Source organism: Dasypus novemcinctus, chromosome 6 (genome assembly GCF_030445035.2).
Source record: "Dasypus novemcinctus isolate mDasNov1 chromosome 6, mDasNov1.1.hap2, whole genome shotgun sequence".
Classification (NCBI taxonomy): domain Eukaryota; kingdom Metazoa; phylum Chordata; class Mammalia; order Cingulata; family Dasypodidae; genus Dasypus; species Dasypus novemcinctus.
This window is the reverse complement of record NC_080678.1, coordinates 135,386,472-135,408,874: the sequence shown is the minus strand read 5'-3', so window position 1 is coordinate 135,408,874 and position 22,403 is coordinate 135,386,472. Positions and strand designations below refer to the sequence as shown.

The window sequence follows — 22,403 nt, the reverse complement described above, 5'->3', positions numbered from 1 at the left end:
GGTGCGGCGGGGCTGGGGCTGGGGCTGGGCACTGAGCTGCGTCCAGGGAGTCTCCGTGAGGAACAGGCCACGTCTCTGCTGGACAGTGTGAGGAGAGAAGGACAGAGCACCTCACCTTCAGGGCCTGGGGGCTTGGCCCAGCCCTGAGGCAGGGGGCCTGGAGAGCTGGGGAGCGCAGCACCCAGAAAGGTCTTGAGGCCCCGGCACCTGCCCACCTCGCCCGGGGCGCGCTGCAGGAGGAGCCCGCGGGCCCCCAGCCCTGCTCCCCTCCTGTGGGCGCACCCCTGTGGCCGCCTCCTGCGGGCCCGGGCCCAGGGCGGCCGGGTCAGCTGTGGTGAGGTCCCCGCTGCCCACGTGGCCTCACGCCCGAGAGGAGTGGCCAAGGGGAGGCGCGCGGGCCCCGCAAGCTCCTGGGGAAACCTGCCCTGCCCGCATGTCCCCCTGCCTGGGCTGCCCTGGTGGGAGCCCCTGGCCATGGCCCTGAAGGCAGCGCCTCCTCCAGGCAGCCGGGGCAGCGGGGCGAGGCCCACGGCGGCCTGCCGGGTGACACGCGGGGAGCGGAAGGCAGGCGTCGCCTCGTCCCTGCTCCTCCCGCCCGCCCTGCCCCCTGTCGGGGCGTTTCCAGTCCTCTCTGCTCAGAGCTGTGCCAGCTCAAACGATGGGAGAAGGAGGTTTTCAAGGAAAGGGTTCCTCTAGGGATTTCGCATTGTATTGCATGGTCTTTAGGCCTCCCAGCCTGCATCCTAAAAACTGAACCAAAATTATGCAAATCACCCATCACCTCCCCTCCTGGAGAAGCAGCCTGCAGGGGGCCTGCCGCCCCCGGGGGCGCCGCTATTTCCAAGGCCAGGGAGGTCCCGGGCACCCTGGGAAGGGCCTTGCTGATGCCTCACCCCTAAGCTGGGTCTCCTGCGCCTGGGGGAGCAGGGTGCTCTGCGCTCAGAAGCCCCTGGTGCAGCCAGACCTGCTGAAGGCTGGGGCAGAACAGAGTTGGGGTCCACGCTCCCCCCCACCAGCAGTCCACAACCACCTCTCCCTAAAGGCCTCATTTCCAGCCTCCCCCAGCCTGCCATCTGCCAATGCGGGGAGCCGCTGTCCCTTCTCCCAGGACACCGCTCAGGGGCCAAGGGCCCACCCCCAAGCAGGAGGCTCCTCACACCTTCACCAACCTGCCAGATAGTCGTCTGGGGGTCAGAACCCAGGCTGGAAGGTTCTGGAATTGGCAGGTATTCGAAATCTGGAATCTTGGCCTTGTGGTGTTTTATTTCTCTCCCACATAAAGATGGAAAGAAAGCAAGTTCTTGGCTAAAATGGATCACTAAAATGCATCTGAAATCAAAATATCTTATTCTAGCCTCATTGGCTCATTGTGGCAACTTTCAACATCTTAATTTAGCCGCTCATGCTGGAAGATAACTTATTGAGATGTGATTTCATTTTTCCAGGTATGTGTTTTCCCTCCTCTGTTCTGTGAAGTTAGCCACGCCCTCAGTTCTGCTCAGTACATGCCTGCAGACAGCTTTGCAGAGACCACCACCACCAAGGCCTCAACCCTCTGGGAGGTGGAGGGGCAGGACAGAGGGCTCTGGGGACAGGGACAAAGAAGAGGAAGCCCAGGAGCTGCCTGCAGGTAGGAGAGTGTATTAGTCAGCCCAAGAGGTGCTGCTGCAAAATACCAGAAATGGGTTGGTTTTTATAAAGGGTATTTATTTGGGGTAGGAGCTTACAGATACCAGGCCATAAAGCCTAAGTTACTTCCCTCACCAAAGTCTATTTCCACGTGTGGGAGCAAGATGGCTGCCGACATCTGCGAGGGCTCAGGCTTCCTGGGTTCCTCTGGGCTCAGCTCCTCTGTTTCCTCCACAAGGTCAGCTGTAGACCATGAGGCTCTCTAGACTTTGCCTCTCTCCACAAGGTCAGCTGTAGACTCTCAGGAAAATAGCTCAGTCTCTCTCCCTGGGGCTCCAGCTTCAGCATCAAACTCCAACATCAAAACTCCAATATTAAAAGCCCCCCCAACTCTGTCCTTTGCCACACCTTTTATCTGTGAGTCTCCACCCACCAAGGTTGTGGGATGCAACACCCTAAAGACATGGCAAAATTAAAGCCCTAATCAAAACCCAATCATGCCCAAGTACAGATCAGACTACAAATGTAAGCCAATATCTATTTTCGGAATTCATAACCATATCAAAGTGCTACAGAGAGGATGGGGTGGGGGCTGCCTGAGGGTAGCAGAGGATGGGGAGTCCATCCGAGGCTCAGAGTTAGGTTAAATCCTTGGGGTGGGGCTGCTGGAGAACTTTCCAGACACCAGAGGGACAGGGAAAAATTCAATGATGATAGGCTGAATATTCCACTGGAATCACAGAATTGGGATTTGGAGTGATTCAATTGGATAGAAGGGATTTACGGAATGTGAGCAGCGTATCCCAGAATTGGATTACAATTCACGCCTGCTGACCTGAGGCTTTGTGACAGTCTCACCTGCTGTCCCTTAGCTGGGTGTGAAGGCAGCAAGGGCCCTCCGGTGCCGACAGGAGGGCAGGAGCCCTGGGCTGAGAGCCTGGTCCATGGCCACGGGGTGTGGACGTTGGTCACCCACAGTCTCCACAGCACCACGGGGCTGGCACTGGCTGAGCAGCGTGGCCTGATCATCCTCACGTGACGGTCACGGGGAGCAAACCCAGGCTTTGACCGAGGGATGGGAGGGGGAGCAGGTGCCGTAGAAGGTGGAGGCTGCAAGTTCCAGGCGTGAAGTGGGTGCTCCGAAGGGCGTCGCGGGGTGACGTGGGCTGGGAGGAGCAGCATGGGGGAACTGGTCAGGAAAGGGGGGACTGCGGGGACAGGACCAGGAATGCTGAGACCCCGCGGGCTTGGTGATGACGGGACCAGCTGGCCTGCCCGGCTTCCAGGACTCAGCTCGGCTCATCGCCTGTGGCCCTGCACTTCGCTGGAACTAGGGTGGCTGCAGGGGGCTGGGGGGCTGGGGCTGGGGGCTCAGGGCCAGGCTTGCTGATCCCCAGCAGAGGCTGAGCTTTGGCAAAGGGGCGCCTTGAGCTTGGCGCCTGCCTGCAGAAAGGGGAAAATCAGCCTAACCAAGGAAACGTGGTGAAACGTGTGACACGACGGGCAGGAAACCAGCTCCAGGTGAGACAGAAGTCCTAGTCCTGTGTGTCCCGTGACTGCAAACACTTTGGTTTTGAGATCAGCTCTTTAAAAGGGAAAGGGATGACTCTAAGCCACGGGTGCCATCTCCTGGAGCCAACTGCACATCACAGGGGACTCCCCAACCCCCAGGCCCCACCTGGGCACCTGGGCACCTGGTGCTGAGGCAGGAAGGCACTAGGGGGTGAACCTCAGCCACAGGCTTTCTGGCCCTGCACCCTGGCTCAGGCTTCCCAGCCAATCTCTGAGACAGCCCCCACCCAGGGTAGGGTCCCCCACCCCCTACCTCCTGCCTCGTGTTGATTTCTGGGTGCCCAGGGAACACCTCCCAGGGCGGGTGCTACAGTAGCCAGAATTGGCTTCCCATGGAGGCCCCACCTGGTGGGGTGGTGAGGTGGGGGGTGCAGGCGGGGGGGGGGGGTTCCCAGACACAAGGAATCCTGTCCCTCAGGCATGAGGGTCCCAGGTCGCCTTTGGGCTCAGGAGCTGACCCGCTGGTCATTCTTCTACAGGGCATCACTGGGGCCCCGCCCATGGGTCCCACCCACTTTCTTGCTTCCACGTGTCAGAGCCACCTGAGCTGAGCAGCGGGGTCCCCATCCCTCATCTGGGGGTTGCTGGGAGCTGTGCAGAGCCTCGTCCACCCTCAGGACCACCGGGCTCCACTCCACCCTCCTGGTGGTGGCTGCACAACGTGCCTGGGGCCACGGGGTCAAGCCATACAGTTGCCAAAGCTCGGTGGTCTTTTCAGAGGACACCTTTACCCCCAGTACCTCCCACTTCCTGAGGGGCTCCTGAGGTGTCTGCTGAGCGCTGACCCCCACTTCCTGCATGTGAGGGACAGACCCCGCCCTCCCCTCCCAGGCAGCACAGCCCTGTGGAGGCTGGGCAGCAGGGAGGGACTGCGGGGGTGCAGGTGCTGGGCAGGGGGCAGAGAGGAGCTCAGCGTGACCCCAGGGCTCAGCTTGCCATGAGGAGGCGCAGCTGTGGGAAGAGGAGCAGGAGGGGGCAGGGCACCCCGAGAGGACAGAGGCAGAGGCTCCCCAACATGTGGAGACAACTCCGGGAGCGCCTGACAGCCCCCAGCGCCCCCTCCTAATTGCCCCTCCCCCTGTCTGGGCCCTGACAGCAGCTCTGTTGGAGTCATGTGACCAGTGGGTGGCCAGGAGGGACCCTGACTAGTAGGGGTACCGGGCAGATGTCTGGGAGCCCCTCAGTCCTCCACGCAGGGGATGTGGGGGGGGGAGGGGGTGCGGGCAGCACCCAGAGGGCAGGAGCCTGCAGGAGGAAATTCTGCTGGTTCCCAAGGCTTTCCAGCTTCTGGAGCCCTGGTCCTGGCTGCCCTCCCCGGCCCGGCCCTCAGGCCCCAGGCCCCGCCTCCGCGGCTCAACCCGTGCAGCCCCACCCCCAGGCCCCCAGGCCCTGCTGCCTGCCTCAGCCCAGCCCCCAGGCCCCGCCCTTCAGCTCAACCTCAGGACCCGCCCCCAGGCCCCGGCCCTTGGCTCAGTTCTAGGCCCCGCCCAGGCCCCACCTCCAGTTCACTCCAGGCCACGCCCCTCCATTAACCCCACCCTTGCCCCCTCAGCCCTGTCCTCTGCTCTGGGGTCGCTGCCTCTGCACAGCCTGAGGCAGGTCAGGCCTGTGCTGCTAGGAGCAGCCTTTGGCAGGGCTGCTTTGATGTTTCCATGGAAACGCCCCTTGACAGAGGCACTGAGGGACACCGCAGGCTGGGGGCATCTGGAAGTGGCCTGTGGAAAGTTGTGCAGGTTTCGTGGGTCCCTGGAAGCTTCCATGTTAGGCGATAGAAGCCCCCAGATTCAAGATGCAGCCTTACAAGCTCCTGAAGCCCCCCTCCCACGATGGGGGCTCCCCCTCCTCAGGCTGGTGTCAAAGTCCAGAGGGGCCTGGCCCCACTGCCATCCTCGGGGCTGCCCGGCTCACCTGGTCATGGCCTGCTCAGCCCTCAGACCCTTGGACCTCTGGGAGGGCAAGTCCTCATCACCACACAGCCCTGGGACCAGTGACCTCCTCGGGCTTCAGCCCTGGATCCTCAGGCTGGTTCCCTCTGACCTCTGACCTTGACCTCTGCCCTCTGTCCCTGTTGACCCTGCCTGTGTTTAGAGACACAGCATCCCTTGGGGTGAGCATCAGCCTTGGCCCACGCTGGGAGGGGATGCTGACCCCAGGCCTCTCATTCCCCTGCCAGCACCTGGTCCAGGCCACCAGCCTGTCCCATGGATCAGAAGACAGAGGATAGCAGTGGGTGAGCTGCCACTGCCTCACCTGGCACAGGCTGCCCAGCATGGCACAGGCAGAAGCACCTGTACGCGTTTGAGAAAAGCAGTTTCCTCTGGGCACCCTCCATCTCCATTCTGGGCTAGGCCTCGATTTGGACATTTTCTCGGCCTCAAGCTGTAAGCTAACAAACTTCCATTGTCTAGGCCAATTGATTTCATGGTATCTGCTTTGAGCATCCTAGGAAACCAGAACAGATGTGGGTACCATGAGAGAGGGGTGCTACTATTGCAAATACGAAACAGTGGAAAGGGTTTTGGAATTAGGTTGGGCAGAGGTTGTAAGAATTGTGAGGTGCTTGAAAGATAAGGCTTAAATTTATTTGAAGAGCCTGTTGGTAGGAATATGAATGCAAAAGGTATTTCTGATGAATCCTTAGATAGAAAGAATGCATGTGTATTGAAAATTGGAAGAAAGGCAGTCCTTGTTTTAAAATGGTAGGGAACTTGGCAATATTGATTCCTGATGACAGATGGGAGAACTTAAGAGCTATGAACTTGAGGATATTTCCAAGCTAAGTGTGGGTGGAAGGTGCAGCCCGCTTCTCCTTGAACCTTATAATAAAACGTGAGAGGAAAGGGATAACTGGAAACTGAACTCTTAGGTACAAAAAAAAAAAAAAAAAAAAAGAAATTGATGATTGGGAAAATTCTGAGCTTTGAGAAAGCAAGCCCCAGAAAATAGCGCTCCCTGTGAGGGATTAGCTGAGCATGGAACCGGGCAGTGGTTTCTTTCCAAGTCAGGACTGCAAATGCGGTTCTCCAGGTCGGAGCTGGGAACGCCCTGCTGCCTGATGGCTGGGACCCCTGTGCAGCACGTGAAAACCAACAAGCTTCTGAGAGATCCCTATGAAAGGAACCCCTGCCAGCCTGGACTGGAAGGGACAGAATGTGGGAGGCTGAGGTCTGGACCACAGGCATCTCCTGGGGCCCAGAGAAGGGGCCACATTTGCGTGTGGGAAGGGCGAGTGTGCCCGCAGCTGGGGGCTGCGCCTTCCCCCCTGTCGCTCAACCAGCGCTGCTCCCCCTGGTTGCTCAACCAGTGCTGCTCCTTGCTCCTTAGTGGGCGGAGCCTCCACCTGGGACTGCGGAGGGTCTGGCCCCCAGCCCAGGGCTCGAGGAGGGGGACAGTGAACGGGCACTGCAGGAGCCCGGCCAGGCCAGCGCCTGAAGAGGAGGAGGCGGTCAGCGAGCCTGAGGCCCTGGCTCTGGAAGGCGGGGGTTCTCGGGGTGCAGGGGACCCCGGGCTGTGAGGCCAGTGAGGCCCATGGCTCTGACCCCTCCCTGGACTGGTCTCGCCCCTGCCTGTGGAGGCCTCGGCAGGGAAGTCCCTGCGAGTGGGGTGGGCGTGGGTGGGGGACCCTCAGGACTCACCTTGCCACCAGGCGCTTGGGTTCCAGCCCCCTGCTGCCCTCCCTGCGGGGCTGTTGGGCTGACAGGTTCAGTGCAGGGCCCAGGAGAAGCCCCTTCATCTGCGTTTCCACACAGGGCAGCCCCCGTCCCCCACCGCCCCTTCCCTGGCAGGTGATTTGGGATGACGGCCGTGTCACGTCCTGCTGTCACCTCTCTGCGGTGTCCGGCTCCAACTGCGCCTCCCCTCAGCGTTGTTCCCAGAGCATGTCCTGACACACTAATCGCCCCCAGGCCAGGTTGCCTCCCCGGGTCTCCTCTAGCTCAGGTGAGCCACCTGGAAGAGGTCAGCTAGCACAGGTGTGCCGACCTGGTCCACCAGGCCCCGTGGGTGTCACTGCCGTGGCCCCTCTGTGTGGATGCCAGGGTGACACCAGAAGGCCGGCTCCAAGGTCCTCCCGCTTGTGAGGGGTCTGTGCCAGAGCCTGGGGACTCTCCACGTGTCCCTCCTCCCTACCTGGGCTCGTGCCTGGACTGAACCCCAGGGCCCCCGTGGTCAGGTGGGGCCATGTCTGAGCTCAGGTCAGGGCACGTGGCCAGGCAGACCCCTGCCAGCCTCTCCAGCTCTTCTGCCTCCTGGGTGATGTTCCAACTGGCAGGGCCACCACTGTCATTGGCCTCAAGTGACCACGTGGCGGCTCAGTGCCTGCCGTGGCCAGGAGCCCCTCTGCCCTGTCAGGGTGAGGGAGTCCTCCCATGCGGCATTTCATGAGTGGGGCTATTTGTTCCCGTGCCCATTCCAGCTCCTTCTGACTCTGCAGGGTCTGCTTCATTTCTGCCTCTTGGGAAATGTGCATTTATTGCTCTGATTTAAAATAAGGAGGAAGAATTCCCCAGGAGAGTCCCCCTTTCACTCCTCTCAGATGTGGACAGCTCAGAGGGGAGGCTCGTTTTCTCCAGCCCCGAGGACTCAGGCAGGGGGGATCACAGAGGGCTACACCCCTTCTCCCCTCACTAGGGTTGAGGGGCCCCCGATCAAGGCCCCAGCCAAGGGTCAGCTGAGGGGAGGGAGGGGGGGAGAGGGCCAGGGAGGGACTGTCCATGAAATCCCATTTTCCTGAAGCCTCATGTTCAGTTCTCAGCAGAAGCCGAGGTCTGAAGTCCCAGATGTGGCCGTCAGGGGGCCCAGTGACCTGACAGATGACCTCTGACCTAAGCCCAGCACTGCCACTGTGTCCTTGTGTGCAGGGAAGGCATGAGGGGCCACACCAAGCTCGCATTGGTTTAACTAAGAGCACACTCAGCCTCCACTGTAGGAGGACGTGGTGGCTTCATCAGGACTGCGTGGAGTCTGTAGGAAGGTCAGACCCATTCCTCCAGAGTCCAGAGCCCCAGGCGTGGGCAGGGGCCTGCTGGGTTAACACAGGGTCAGGGGAGCGCAGTCGGCTGAGGCACACCCACCGAGCCTCAGGCACAACCAGCTGAGGCACACCGAGCGAGCCTCGGGGACAGCCAACTGAGGCATACCAAGCCTTGGGGACTGACAGCTGAGGCACACCAAGCCTCAGGGCACAGCCAGCTGAGCCACAGTGAGTCTCGGGGACAGCCAGCTCTGAGGCACACGGGGCCTTGGGGACAGCCAGCTGAGGCACACCCGGCCTCAGGGACAGCCAGCTGAGGCACACCGAGCCTCGGGGCACAGCCAACTGAGGCACACTGAGCCTCGGGGCACAGCCAGCTGAGGCATACCGAGCCTCGGGGACAGCCAGCTGAGACACACCGAGCTGCAGGGCACCAGTTATGGAAGGTCCAATGTGTCTGCCAGCAAAGGAAAAGAGAGCGTCTCTACGCTGTCAGGTGATTGCAACCCCCTTGCTATAGTTTTCTTTTTTCAGTGCAACTAGTTTGCAGGCTGATCCCAGGAAGCACCTAAGGAAGGGAAGGTGGGGTGGAGACAGCGATGAGAAAGTGGCAGAGAGTGCAAGGCAGCGGGTCTCAGAGGATGACTGCTGTGGGACCCTGAGCTCAGTCCTGGGGCTCTTAGGAGAGTGTAGACCACTCATCTGAGTTTTCCCTGCAGAGGTGGATAGGGCTGGGGCAGTGGCCCACCAGCTCCTGTGTCCTGTGTGCCTCCCTGCAAGGGGCACTGACTCCCTGACATTTCCAGCATGCCCAGTGTGTGGACAGGGCAGGCTCAGGTGACTTGAAAAGCCCCCAGGTGAGAACTGCAGGTGCTATTCTTGTTTTGGGGTTTGCGTACACAGTAGTGGGGTGCTAAGGGGACATGGGGGGCAAACCTATAGCATCTGCCACATCTTTATTGAGTGCCTACTGTGTGATGAGGCATCATCACAGTATAGCTCCCAACCCAAAAGACTAGAACCTAGTAAATTAGAGACAGCGGGACACCCAGTGAAGCAGGAAGGGGACAGTTTAGTTACAGTGGATTAGAGCAGGCTTCCGGAGGAAATAGCATCTGAATCTGAATGTTGAGAAGACCCAAAATCCAGACATCTTGGGGAGCAGGACAACCAGTGAGGAAGGCCTGAGAGGACAGAGGGCAATTGTGAAGATGAAAGGAGCTGATAGTTGGAGGACTCACCGCTTTCCATCCTTTTGATCCTAGTTCTGCCCCAGGCCCCCAGAGCCATAAATCCACTCCCTCTTCCAAAGTCAGTCCTTGAGAGGCCCCTCACTCAGGGGTCAGGGAAGGGTCTGGGCTCCCCCATCCAATTATCCCCACTCCTCAGAAGCCCTTTCACCTTAGACAAGGCCTCCAGATCTGAGCCTTACTTTCCTCCTCTGCCAAATGGCAGGGACAACTGTGTCTACCTTGTAGGATTGGGAAGCAGGTTGGGAGGCTCCCTTTTTCCCAAGCAGAGGAGAAGGGGTCCCAGTGCATGTTAATCTTGTGCCCTGCAAGGTTGTAGAATTTGTTTTTGACTCTATTACTTTTCTTGTGAATTCTTTGGTATTGTCTATACAAAGGATCCTGTCATCATGAACAGAGTTTTACTTCTTCCTTTTCAATTTGGATGACTTTTATTTCTTATTCTTGTCCAATTGCTCTGGCTAGAACTTCCAGTACAATGTTGAAGAACAGTAATGAATGCAGAAACCATTATCTTATTCCTGATCTCAGAGGGAAAGCTTTTTGTCTTTCATCATTGAGTAAGATATTAGCTATGGCATTTTCATAAATGCCCTTTAGAATGCCAAGGAAGTTCCCCTCTCTTAATTTTTTCTGAATGTCTTCATCATGAACAGGTGTTGGATATTTTCAAATGTCTTTAATGTGTCAATTGAGATGACTGTGTATGTTTTTTTCCTTCATTCTATTAATGAGGTGAATTTGTTTTCTGTTGAACTAGCCTTGTATTTCTGGGATAAATCCTAGTTGGTCATGGTGCATACTTATTTTAACATGCTATTAGATTCTTTTTTTTTTTTGGTCTTTATTTATTTTTTCAATATTACATTTAAAAAATATGAGGTCCCCATATGCAATTATGGATTGTAATACTCAATATTGAATACCATCAATATATAAAAAGCATAATACATCATGGCCAGGGAAAGTTTATTCCAGGAATATGATTATTTTTAATATTCAAAATGGAACACTATAATTCACTACATGAAGAGAACAAAAGAGAATAATTTGACCATCTCAATAAATACAAAAAGAGCATGTGATAAAACCCCGTGCCTATTTATGATTTTTAAAATTCTTAACAACTGAAAATAAAAGGAAACCTTTTCTTTAAGCTAATAAAAACCTACCACAAACAATATAGTTAATGGTGAATTATTGACATTATTCTTTCAGAAATAGAAAATGGCAGAATAGAAGTGGTATAGCCACTTCAACACATGGTTAGAACCAATACAATATGGCAGAATAAAGATATAAAAGGCCTAACAATTGGAGAAGAAAACAGTGAACTCTCATTAACTTGTAGATGACATATTTGTGTAAATACAAAATCCAAAGGAATCTGTAAATTTTAGAATTGATAGTCAATTATTTAAGGTCTCCAGATATGAGGTTAATATACAAAATTGGTTCTACTTCTAATACAGTAACAAGGAAATACAAAAGGAAATGTGGTAGCACTGGAAACCCCAAACACTGAGTGAAATTAAAGCTTTATGTAATATAAAGGGACATATATTCATGACTTGGAATAATATTGGAAGATGACAACTTTTATGAAATTGATTAAAACTAATAAAAGATTTAAAATAATTCTAATGTCTTACGAGGTTTTTGTGGAAAATATCAAGCTGATTTTAAAATCAATAAGAAAATACAAAGAGCAAAGACTAGCCAAATCAATTTTGAATAAGAACAAAGCTGATTTATATTGCTATTAAGATCTCTTTTATGACACAGTATTAAGATAATATGATATCATGTGTAGATATATCACCTCCTACCTGACAGTGGATTGACCTCACTCCTGCCCTTCTCCTCAGACAAACTTTCCTCTTAACACCGTAGAAGCACACAGAGCTTTGGCTGCCATAACTTCAAACACAGCCTGCTCCAAGCACATCTTGTTTTGAGAAAAGAGCACATACTGAGCTCTTTCTCCAGTACTTGCACATAAGCCTTAGCACTTGTTCCTCACCCATATATATACATGACCTATGAGCAGCTGCCATAGGCACGGACATATGCAACTGAAATTCTTGCTGTCTCGCTGTCAGCCATGAGGTAGCTTCAACTCTCTATAAGTAAGTTCCCCTAATAAATACTGGTATTTAGTGGTTCTTTGGAATCACAACCAGCCCATTGTTGGGCAGTTTGAGGCAGTCTTTGATGGGCCTTCTCGGATTTCTTTTTCAGGGCAAGTCCAGCTTGCTGGTTCAACAACTGGTATTGAGCAGGAGTCAGGGGAAATGGGATGGGGACAAGAGGAACTGAATGAGGAAATTCCAAGCTGCCCACAATGGTCCACGCCTGCCACACATCTCTTAGAAACCTTTAAGTTGCCTCAGGAGTATAGTGATGCTCCAAAGGCCCAGGCAAAATTGCACCCAGCCAGAAAGGAGGTAAAGGATCTTGTGGCTGGCATAGAGTAGCCCCTCCTGTGGGCAGTAAAGGTTGCTACTGAAGCAGAGTTAGCAGCTGAGGCCAGAGAATATAATGTAGAGGAAAAGGTGCAGATGGAGCAAGACATGAAGTCAACTACAACTTTGCAGGTGACTGATATGATGAAAAAGGTAGATAAAGAGGATAAAGGTGGAAAAAGGAGAATCTAGGTTAAACACCTTGGCCTGCTATGTGCAGAAAAGTGTGGGAAAAGACTCCTTAAAGTGAAGGTATGCACTATCGTGAAGGTTACCAACTGGGATGCAAAGATACAGAATCCTTTAGAAAGAGAGTGAGTCTGGTGATTTGGTTGAGGTAGTCAGCTCAGAAGACAAGGGTGGGGAAGTGTCTCTGTGCACTCAGTCCCTTATACAGGATAAAGTAAAAGAGACACAACCAGTGGGAGCTCAAGGGCCCCTCCAGCAGCGAGTCAAACATATTCCAAATGGGAATATATCCCACCACAGCTGATGGATATTGCAAGCCATTTCTGCCGAAATCCTTAGGAGATACTGGTGGCATAGCTAGTGAGGCTGTGGGTGAGTCTTGTCTGGCAGTAAGGCTGATAAGATCAATAATGCCACTGCCCACCCATCCATCAGATAGGGCTTACATGGGGCAAGGCAGTGCAGGGCAATCATACCTTAACCAGTTGGCTCATTAATGCCTACCAAGATGCATGACTGTTCCCTGGAAAACTATTGAAGCCCAAGCACTACTCAGAGAGCTGACAATGCACTTGGCCATTTATGCCCTGCTCTTCTGGGGCTCTGGCATTGCCACTCTTATACAAGCATGAGGAAAACTTATTAAATCAAGGACTAAAAGTGGGACCTCTCAGTTGGAAGAGGACACTCCTCCCCACTTTAGGTCCTCTTGCCAGTATACCTTTGCATGAGGCAGGAGAAGTCCTTGCTAAGACAGGAAAGAAAGAGACAGATAACAGGATACCCAGAGTTCAGAATGTCAAATGGGAGAGTGAAATACAGGGAAAAGATAATTACCTCTCCCCAAAATCCAGTGCAAAGAGGGTTTCCAGAAGCCAGATGTGGCTGAAAGCTAAGGTGACACAGGAGAAAATTGACAAGCAATCTAATGCAGTCCTGTTGAAATACCGAAAGGGGCTGAAGCCAGAACAGCAATATACTAGAGGGTCCTGTAGGCAAGGGTTAGAGCTCTGACACCTCAGGAGAAGACAGAAAGAGAATGGCCAAGGTTCCCTGAGATACAGGACCATTCTGGGAGCTGGAAGCCATGGAAGTAACTATACACTGGACCCCACAAAATAAAAAAAGGTGTTGGCCCTAGTAGAAAAGGGAGCACAATGAACTTCATATATGGGAATCCCCATCAGTTCTCCGGACCCCTGACATACATTCATGGGTATAAGAATGTGTGATAGTTTGAGGCTTTTATGGACCCCAGAAAATCATGTCCTTAGGGCTAATTTATTCCTGTGGGTATAAACCTATTAGAGGTGGGATCTTCTTTTTATTCGGTTACTTCAGTAAGGTGTGACCCAGGGCGGATCTTAATCCTCTTACTGAAGTCCTTTATAAATGGGATAAATACAGACAGAAAACCACAGAATACAAAAAAACCACAGGAACAGAAAGAAAAAGACAGGAAAACCAAGAGCTGAAATCAACAGATCCCAGGAAAAGGAAGCCAGGAGCTGAAGCAACAAAACCTGGAAGAGAAGGGAGAGACCAGAAGATGCCTCCATGTGCCAATCTTCAAGAGGAAAGCATCATCAGATTGTGCCTTGATTTGGACATTTTTCTCAGCCTCAAAATTGTATGTTTACAACCTGACAAATCCTCATTGTAAAAGTCAACCCATTTCTGCAGCTTTTAGCAAACTAAAGCAGGGTGCATCCATCCCAGTATCATCTGTCAGATAGGTCCAACCCCTCTATCCCACAGTGGGTATATCTATCTCCAGTACCTGACAATATACTAGGAGTAGATGCTCTCTTAGGGGCTGTATTAGATACAATTTTGGAGAATTTTGCCTAAAGGTGGGTGTCATGAAGGCAGGGCTGCAGGGAAATACAAGGTGGGAAACTGCTGCCTACCATGACCAAGGAAAACAGTAGCTATTAAATAAGATCACCTGCTTGTGAGACAAAAAGAAACCTGTGCAACTATCTTGGAATTGGAAAAGGTGAAAATTATATCACCAGCACAGATGACTCTTGATAGGCCAGTTTGGCCTGGATGAAAGCTGGATGGAGTGTGGAAAATGGCTGTTAGATTATCTGGAACTGAACCAAATGACTCCTACCATCTATGCTGCCATAGCCAACATAGCCCAAATATTAGAGACATTAACAACCTGGCTAGGGACCTGTCATGCTATGATGGGCTTAGCGAATGCATTCTTTAGTATGCAAACTGATAAACAGTCACAGGACATAGGGAGGACAGCAGTGGGCCTTCTGAGGCCTTCCCCAAGGATATCTACATAGTCCTACTATTTGTCATGGGTTAGGAGCAGAAACCTGGCAACCTTGGGTCCACTTCCAGGAATACATGTAGAACTTTATGTAGATGATATTTTGCTGATCTCTATAGACTCCAATCTTTTACAGAAACCTTTGAGAAGGTCTGGCACCACCTCCAGAAGAGAAGATGGGTAATCAACCCTCAGAAAATGCAGGGACCGGGAAATACTGTCAAGTTGCTCAGGATAATATGGTTACATAAAACTTGTGTTTTTCCATCAGCTGTGAAAAATAAGACACAAGCTTACCCTGCTCACAAATGGTTAAAGAGGTGCAGGCTCTTGTGGAGTTATTGGGCTATCTGAGGAGGTTCATTCCTCATTTGGCACAATGCCCATGCCCCCTGTATTGGCTAAGGAAAAGGGAACAGTATGAAATTAGAGTCACAAGGAAGAAGAGAACTTTGTCAAAGAAAAAAATGTTAGTAGCCAAGCACAGGTCCTGCAAACTGTGACTCCAGGGTGACCATTTGAGCTATATATGTCGTTACAGAGGATGGAATGGGATGGGCTCTATGGCAAAGGGACAGGGAAGACACAGATCTCCATAGGGTCTTTTTTTTTTAAGATTTATTTTTTATTTATTTCTCTCCCATTCTCCCCTTCCCCCAGTTGTCTGCTCTCTGTGTCCATTCACTGTGTGTTCTTCTGTGTCTGCTTGCATTCCTGTCAGTGGCACCAGGAATCTGTGTCTCTTTTTTTTTTTGTTGCATCATCTTGATGTGTCAGCTCTCCATGTGCATGGCACCACTCCTCGGCAGCCTGCACTTTTTTCACGTGGGGAAGCTCTCCTTGCAGGGCACATTCCTTGCACATGGGGCTCCCCTAAGTGTGTGCAAATCAGCACTATATGTAGGTCAGCTCACCACATGGGTCAGGAGGCCCTGGGTTTGAACCCTGGACCTCCCATATGGTAGGCAGCCACTCCATCAGTTGAGCTATCAGTTGAGCCAAATCTGCTTCCCTCCATAGGATTGTTTTGTATGTTTTTTTTGGCCTTCATTTTTTAAAAATTTATTGAAAATATATCATTCATACATAACATACATAAAAAATAAATGTATAATAGTTGTGAACTTACAAAACAAATACATATAACATCAAACATATATACCATCTCACCCTACCACCAATAACTTGCATTGTTTTTAAACCTTTTTAACTAATGATTAAAGAGCACTGTCAAAATATTTCTATTAAACAATTTTTCCCCTAACCCAATTATTATTATCTTTAGATCATTTATATATGAACATACATAAACAATTAAGTGTATAGTAAAAGTTGTGAACTTACAAAGCAAATATGCATAACATCATACAGGGGTCCCTTACATCAACCCTCCACCAACACCCTGCATCGTCGTGAGATGTTTGTTACAAATTATGAAAGAACACGGTCAAAATCATACCATTGATCAGTTCTTATCTTACATTTGGTATGTTTTTCTCCCAACCCACCCTATTATTATTTTTTAAATATATATTCTTTATGACAGAAGTTGTAAATTTATAAAACAATCATGCACATGAGTAGAATTCCCAAACAACACCCTTTCATCAACACACCACAACGTGGTGTGTCATTTGCTACAGATAAAATAATATCATCTGATTATTGCCATGTCCATAGTGTACTTTTGTTCGCATTTTCCATACTGCCTCAGTATCAACACAGTACATCTTTCACATAGATGCAAGAATATTATATTATTACTACTAATCACAGTCCATAGGTCACTCCAGCAATATTTTTCCCATGCTTCTCCACATTCGCAACACCCTGCAGTAGTGATATACATTTGCTCTAGCTAGCAAAGGAAACTCTTGCATCCGTACCATCAACCACAATTCTCACCCACCTCTTGATTTACTGTGCTATCCAGTTCCTAGATCATTCTCAAGCATTGTCAATTGGCATTTACATAACTAGACTACCATTTTCAGTCACATCTCCATTTATAAACTAGCTGTTACTGTGTGTTACCATCTACTCTATGCATTTACACACTTTTACAGCAAAGCTAATTAAAACTTCTACATACATTAAAGAGCAGTAGCTCACTCAGTTCTTCTCTTATCTCCTTTAAGAATCCACCACCTTGAGGGGGTGGGGGGTATATGGGACCTCATATTTTTTTAATGTACTATTAAAAAAAAAGAATCCATCACCTACCACCAGGTCTTGAAGATATTTTCCAATAATTTCTTCTAGAAGTTTTATGGTTCTTGCTTTATTTTCAGTTTTTTTATCCATTTTTGAGTTAGTTTTTGTATAGGGTGTGAGATAGGGCTCTCTTTTCCTCTTTCAGTTATGGATGTCCAATTCTTTCAGCACCATTTGCAGAATGGACTGTTCTGCCTGAGCTGTGTGAGTTTGACAGGCTAGTCAAAAATCACTTGAGCACACCTGTGAGGATATACTTGGATCCATTGGTCTATTGTGTCTGTCTTTAGGTCACTACCATGTTGGTTTTACCACTGTAGGTAGGTATTATGATTTAAAGTCTGGAGATGAGGGTTCACTTTTCCTTTTTATGATATTTCTGGCTATTCACGCCTCCTTACCCTTCCAAATAAATTTATTTATCATGTTTTAAATTTTTTTTTAATGCTGGTGGAATTTTTATCTGGATTGCATTAAATCTGTGCGGTCACCCCTCGGGCTGAAGTGTGGTTTGCTGGCCTGGCGGGGGAGCAGCTGCGGCAGGCCAAGCCGCTGTCCCCATAATAGGGTGGCTGGTCAGACTCACCGCCACCCCTGAAGGGAGCTCGGCATGGGCGCAGAGTGCCCTCGGGGCTCCCCTTCTTGGCAGCCATGCTTCCACGGCCGCCCCTCCTCCCGGATGGCGCCACATGATGCCTGTGGGGTGGCACCCTTCTTCTTCGTTCTCCCTGCACAGGCACAGGGTGGAAAATTCCAGTCTGCCGTTTTCCCCTCCCCCGACAGCAGCAACAGCCAGGTGTGGGTGGAAAATTCCAGTCTGCCCTTTTCCCCTCCCCCGACAGCAGCAACAGCCAGGCGTGGGCGGGAAACTCAAGTCTGCCCTCCACCCCAGCAACAGCAGCCACTAATCCCTAAACCCTGCCACTTCCCCCAGCAACAGCAGCCACCAATCACTGAACCCTGCCACTTCCCCCAGCAACAGCAACAGCCAATCCCTAATCACCACCCCCTCCCCCATCCAGTACCGCCCACTGACCTTTCTCTGGCAACCAATCAGAACAGGGCGTGGCTTCGACCAATCAGCCTTCCCCAGCCCCTATAAAACTGTTGCCTCTCCCTCAATAAAGTGGACTTGCGTGTTTACCTTGTCTCCGTGGTAGTTCTTCTGCCGTGCGCCCTCCAGTCCTGAGAGCCCCTGGCAAGGGCCTGGCCTCCCTTGTCCCCAGTTCATCGCCTGCTTCTCCGGGCGACCCCTTCATCGCCGGCTTCGCCGGGTGACCCCGTCAGCCGAACCGCGCAACCCCTGTGAGACCGACCCCTCATCTGCTGATGGACCGACCCCTCGTCCCAAGTGGGACCGACCCCTCGTCCCAAGCGGGACCAACCCCTCATCCAAAGCTGGACCAACCCCTCGTCTGCAGCCAGACCCCACCTCTACCGACCGAGCAAGCTGCCACAGCTGGCGCCCAATGTGGGGCAAGGCAACCCCACCACAGCCTCACTCCATAACCTGGCGCCCCCCCTCCTCTCTTCTCTCCGTGTGGCTTCTCTCATGCAACATTGCCGCTACCTGAGCCTTGGCTACCTCATATGGTCCACAGCGGTCTGGGAGAATCACTGGATGGCTTTCTCCTTCCATGTCGGGGGCTTATACCAACCTGCTATGATTAAGAGGAGCCTTGGATTTCTCGGGAGCTTGCGCTTGCACGTCTGAAGTAACCCTACCACAGCCCTACGCCCTCCTCTCTTCTCACCCCTATCTTTTCGCTCTGCATTGCTCCTCCTGAACCTTGGCAACCTCATACAATCCACGGCGGTCTGGGAGAATCGCTGGATGGCTTTCTCCTTCCATGTCGGGGGCTTATACTGACCCGCTATGATTAAGAGGCGCCAATAAAACTCTCAGGAGCGCGTGCCTGAGCACCTCCACCCCTGCCTTCACCTCTGCCTCCTCCCCTCTGCGCTTGCTCCCCTTTGCCTTGCTCCACTGCTCGTCGTTCCACCCTCCCCTCGTCGGGGCCTTCTCTTGGCCCGCGACCACCGTCGGAGTCCCATCGGCTCCGACCCCTCATCTCACTGTGCACCTTGGCTCCCATCGCCACACTCTCAAGGTAAGGGCCCCTTTTCTTATCAACTCCAAAAGGCCATTAACATCCTATCTGCTAAGCAAGCCCCGCAACTTCGGGCCCTCGCCGGTCTCCTAGACACTCACCGGTGTAAGATCTCTTTGAAACAGCCCCAAGTCTTCTGTAACCGCGGCCCCCCATGCCGCCATCGCTCTCAAGCAGCTCCAGCCCCGCTAAACAGCCCGCAACCCGCTTTCCCTGGCCCACGGCCTGCTTTCTAGCATCCAATAACGCTTCTGCTCTTGCCTCCCCATACTTCTGCGGAGCTTCCTCCTGTCTCAACCTCACTCCCCTTCTCAGCCATCCAAAGCATCCTTTCTCGTCCCCTGCCCCCCTCCTTTTTTTGCTTGAACCCCCATTGCGTTGCAGATTGGGCCGCCCCATGTCGACCCGCCCCATTAACATCAGCCTCTCTCGCGCCCGTGGAGACTTTGGCCTTCTTGCTGTCCTCGCCTACGTCTCCACCACTCCCGACGCTGCCGCCACCACCGTCGCTGGTGCCCTGACGCGACTTGTCCTCACCGCTGTGATCCTCCAGACCATCACACAGTCTGCCTCTGCCATTCTTCGCCGCCAAAGAGAGATCAACTACCTGTAACACGCTGTCACTCTGGACTTTTAACAGCAGATGGACCTTATGGCCACCGAGATCAACGAGAATTGGACATTGGCCACCTTTGCTTGCAATGGCAAGATACCGCCCCCTAAATTGTACATTTATATCCCCATCATACTCACCTCCCTCTTCAGCCCCGCTTCCCTCATTGCTTACTGCCTCTTGAGCCTCGGCTACTTGTTACTGCTGCCATCCTGGCCCTTATTTGAAAAGAAGGGGGAAATGCGGTCACCCCTCAGGCTGAAGTGTGGTTTGCTGGCCTGGCGGGGGAGCAGCCACGGCAGGCCAAGCCGCTGCCCCCATAATAGGGTGGCTGTTCGGACTCACCGCCACCCCTGAAGGGAGCTCGGCATGGGCGCAGAGTGCCCTCGGGTCTCCCCTTCTCGGCAGCCATGCTTCCGCGGCCGCCCCTCCTCCCGGATGGTGCCACACGATGCCTGTGGGGCGGCACCCTTCTTCTTCTTTCTCCCTGTGCAGGCGCAGGGCGGTAAATTCCAGTCTGCCCTTTTCCCCTCCCCCGACAGCAGCAACAGCCAGGCGTGGGCGGAAAAATCCAGTCTGCCCTTTTCCCCTCCCCCGACAGCAGCAACAGCCAGGCGTGGGCGGGAAACTCAAGTCTGCCCTCCACCCCAGCAACAGCAGCCACCAATCCCTAAACCCTGCCACTTCCCCCAGCAACAGCAGCCACCAATCACTGAACCCTGCCACTTCCCCCAGCAACAGCAACAGCCAATCCCTAATCACCACCCCTCCCCCGTCCAGTACTGCCCACTGACCTTTCTCCGGCAACCAATCAGAACAGGGTGTGGCTTCAACCAATCAGCCTTCCCCAGCCCCTATAAAACTGTTGCCTCTCCCTCAATAAAGTGGACTTGCGTGTTTACCTTGTCTCCGTGGTAGTTCTTCTGCCGTGCGCCCTCCAGTCCTGAGAGCCCCTGACAAGGGCCTGGCCTCCCTTGTCCCCATTTCATCACCTGCTTCTCTGGGTGACTCCTTCGTCGCCGGCTTCGCCGGGCGACCCCGTCAGCCGAACCATGCAACCCCTGTGAGACTGACCCCTCGTCTGCTGCTGGACCGACCCCTCGTCCCGAGCGGGAGTGGGACTGACCCCTTGTCCTGAGCTGGACCGACCCCTCGTCCACAGCCAGACCCCACCTCTACCGACCGAGCAAGCCGCCGCAGCTTTCTTCCCCTAAATCAAGAAACTGTGGCTCTATTCAAGGTTGTGTTACAAAACTGCATGGTCCTGAATATTCTCACTGCAGTTCAAAGGGAAAGTGTGCCTTAATAAAAACTGAGTGTTGTGCCTACAGTCTCGATAAGGAAATCAAAGTGAATAAGTCCTTTGCCCACCCACAAAAACAACTGCAAATCATAGGTCAAATGGGTAATGATTCATCGTGGTGCCAAAGGAAGGCTTGGTTCTCAGGGTGGGCTCACTGTTGGAAAACACTATTGATAGGCCTTCTGCATATTGGGGCAACTGGACTTATTCTATTGTTGGTGCAGATTTTGTCTCCAATGCTCCTTAAAAATGGGGAAAACCATTTTACAAGCTTTACTTCTACCCTGCCCATAGCCTAGGGACACCTACAGGAGAAGGGGCATGTGAGACTGTACAGTCTGGTAGGAAGATGGGTTGTGCAATACATATAGCATCTCCTACTCCACCAAGGACTGAATTCACCCCTGCCCTCCTCCTCAGACATCCCTCCAACACTCTAGAGGCACAGGGAGCTTTGGCTGCTCTAACCTGAGTGCAGCCTATCAGGAGCACATCTTGTTTTGAGAAAAGAGCACATAGCAAGATGATTTCCCAGTACTTGCACACAGGCCCCTGGCACTTAGTCACCTTTGTTCCTCAACCTGTAAGCAACTGCCATAGGCATGGACACAATCTAATGAACTTCTTGCTATCTTGCTGTCTGTCACAAGGTAGCTGCTGTGCTCTGTAAAGAAGTTCTCCTAATAAATGCTTTCAGACTGATTACCCTGGAGTGTAGTGGCTCTTTCTTTGGACTCTCACGAAGCCCAGCTGTGAGGTGGCTTGGGGCAGTCCTGGATAGATCTTCCCTTATTTCTTTCTTTGGGGTGAGTCCTGCCGCTGGTTTAGTGGAATCAAACGTAAGAGTGGAACAGGAATGAAAATATATCAATAGAACAGACTTGAGCGTTCTGTGTAGTGGTGAAAAAAGATGGTCTTTTCAAACAAGTAGATTGATGTCAATAGATAACCATGTGGGGGAGGAGGGAGAGGCTTGATCCTTTGATTACACCATTCACACTACATTTTTCATGAATTTCAAATCTAAATATGAAAGACTTTTTAAAAGTTTCCAACAGAAAATATCAAAGAATAACATTATGACCTAGGAATAGGCAAAAATTGATGTAAAGGGACCAGAAGAGAAATAAAAACATTGAATTGGAATATATTAAAATTAGGATTTTCTGTGCAAAAGATACTTTTTTTTTTAAAGATTTATTTCTCTCCCCTTCCCCCTCCCAACCCGGTTGTCTGTTCTCTGTGTCTATTTGCTGCGTCTTCTTTGTCCACTTCTGTTGTTGTCAGCGGCACAGGAATCTGTGTTTCTTTGTGCTGCATCATCTTGCTGTGTCAGCTCTCCATGGGTGTGGCGCCATTCCTGGGCAGGCTGCATTTTCTTTTGGGCTGGGCGGCTCTCCTTAAGGGGCGCACTCCTTGCACATGGGGCTCCCCTACATGGGGGACACCCCTGCAAAAGATACTTTTAAGAGAGTAAAATGGCAAGCCATGATATTTACAATACTTAATCTGATAAGAGCAATTTATCAAGAATATACAAACAACACCTACAAATTAATAAGACAAAGGCTGGCAACCCAATAGAAAAATGGGCAAAAGACAAGTGATGTCACAGAAAAGTATATCTGAATAGCCAATAAACATATAAAAGTCTATTTGTCATCAAGTAAATGCAATTAGTTTATATTTGCTTTTTACTTTACATTTTAAATTTTTTCTTATTTTACAAGAACCACTTCACCTATGCTCAATAGAAGTATCATAAAAAAATATATGGACTTCCAGGAAGATGGCA

At 51.7% G+C, this 22,403-nt stretch overlaps 1 long non-coding RNA gene across 1 annotated transcript in view; it reads left to right on the top strand.

The window, feature by feature from the left end:
* LOC131278850 (uncharacterized) overlaps nucleotides 1-22,403 on the top strand; it is a 148,242-nt gene that overhangs the window by 81,309 nt on the left and 44,530 nt on the right. The gene's annotated exons all lie outside the window — the stretch shown is intronic.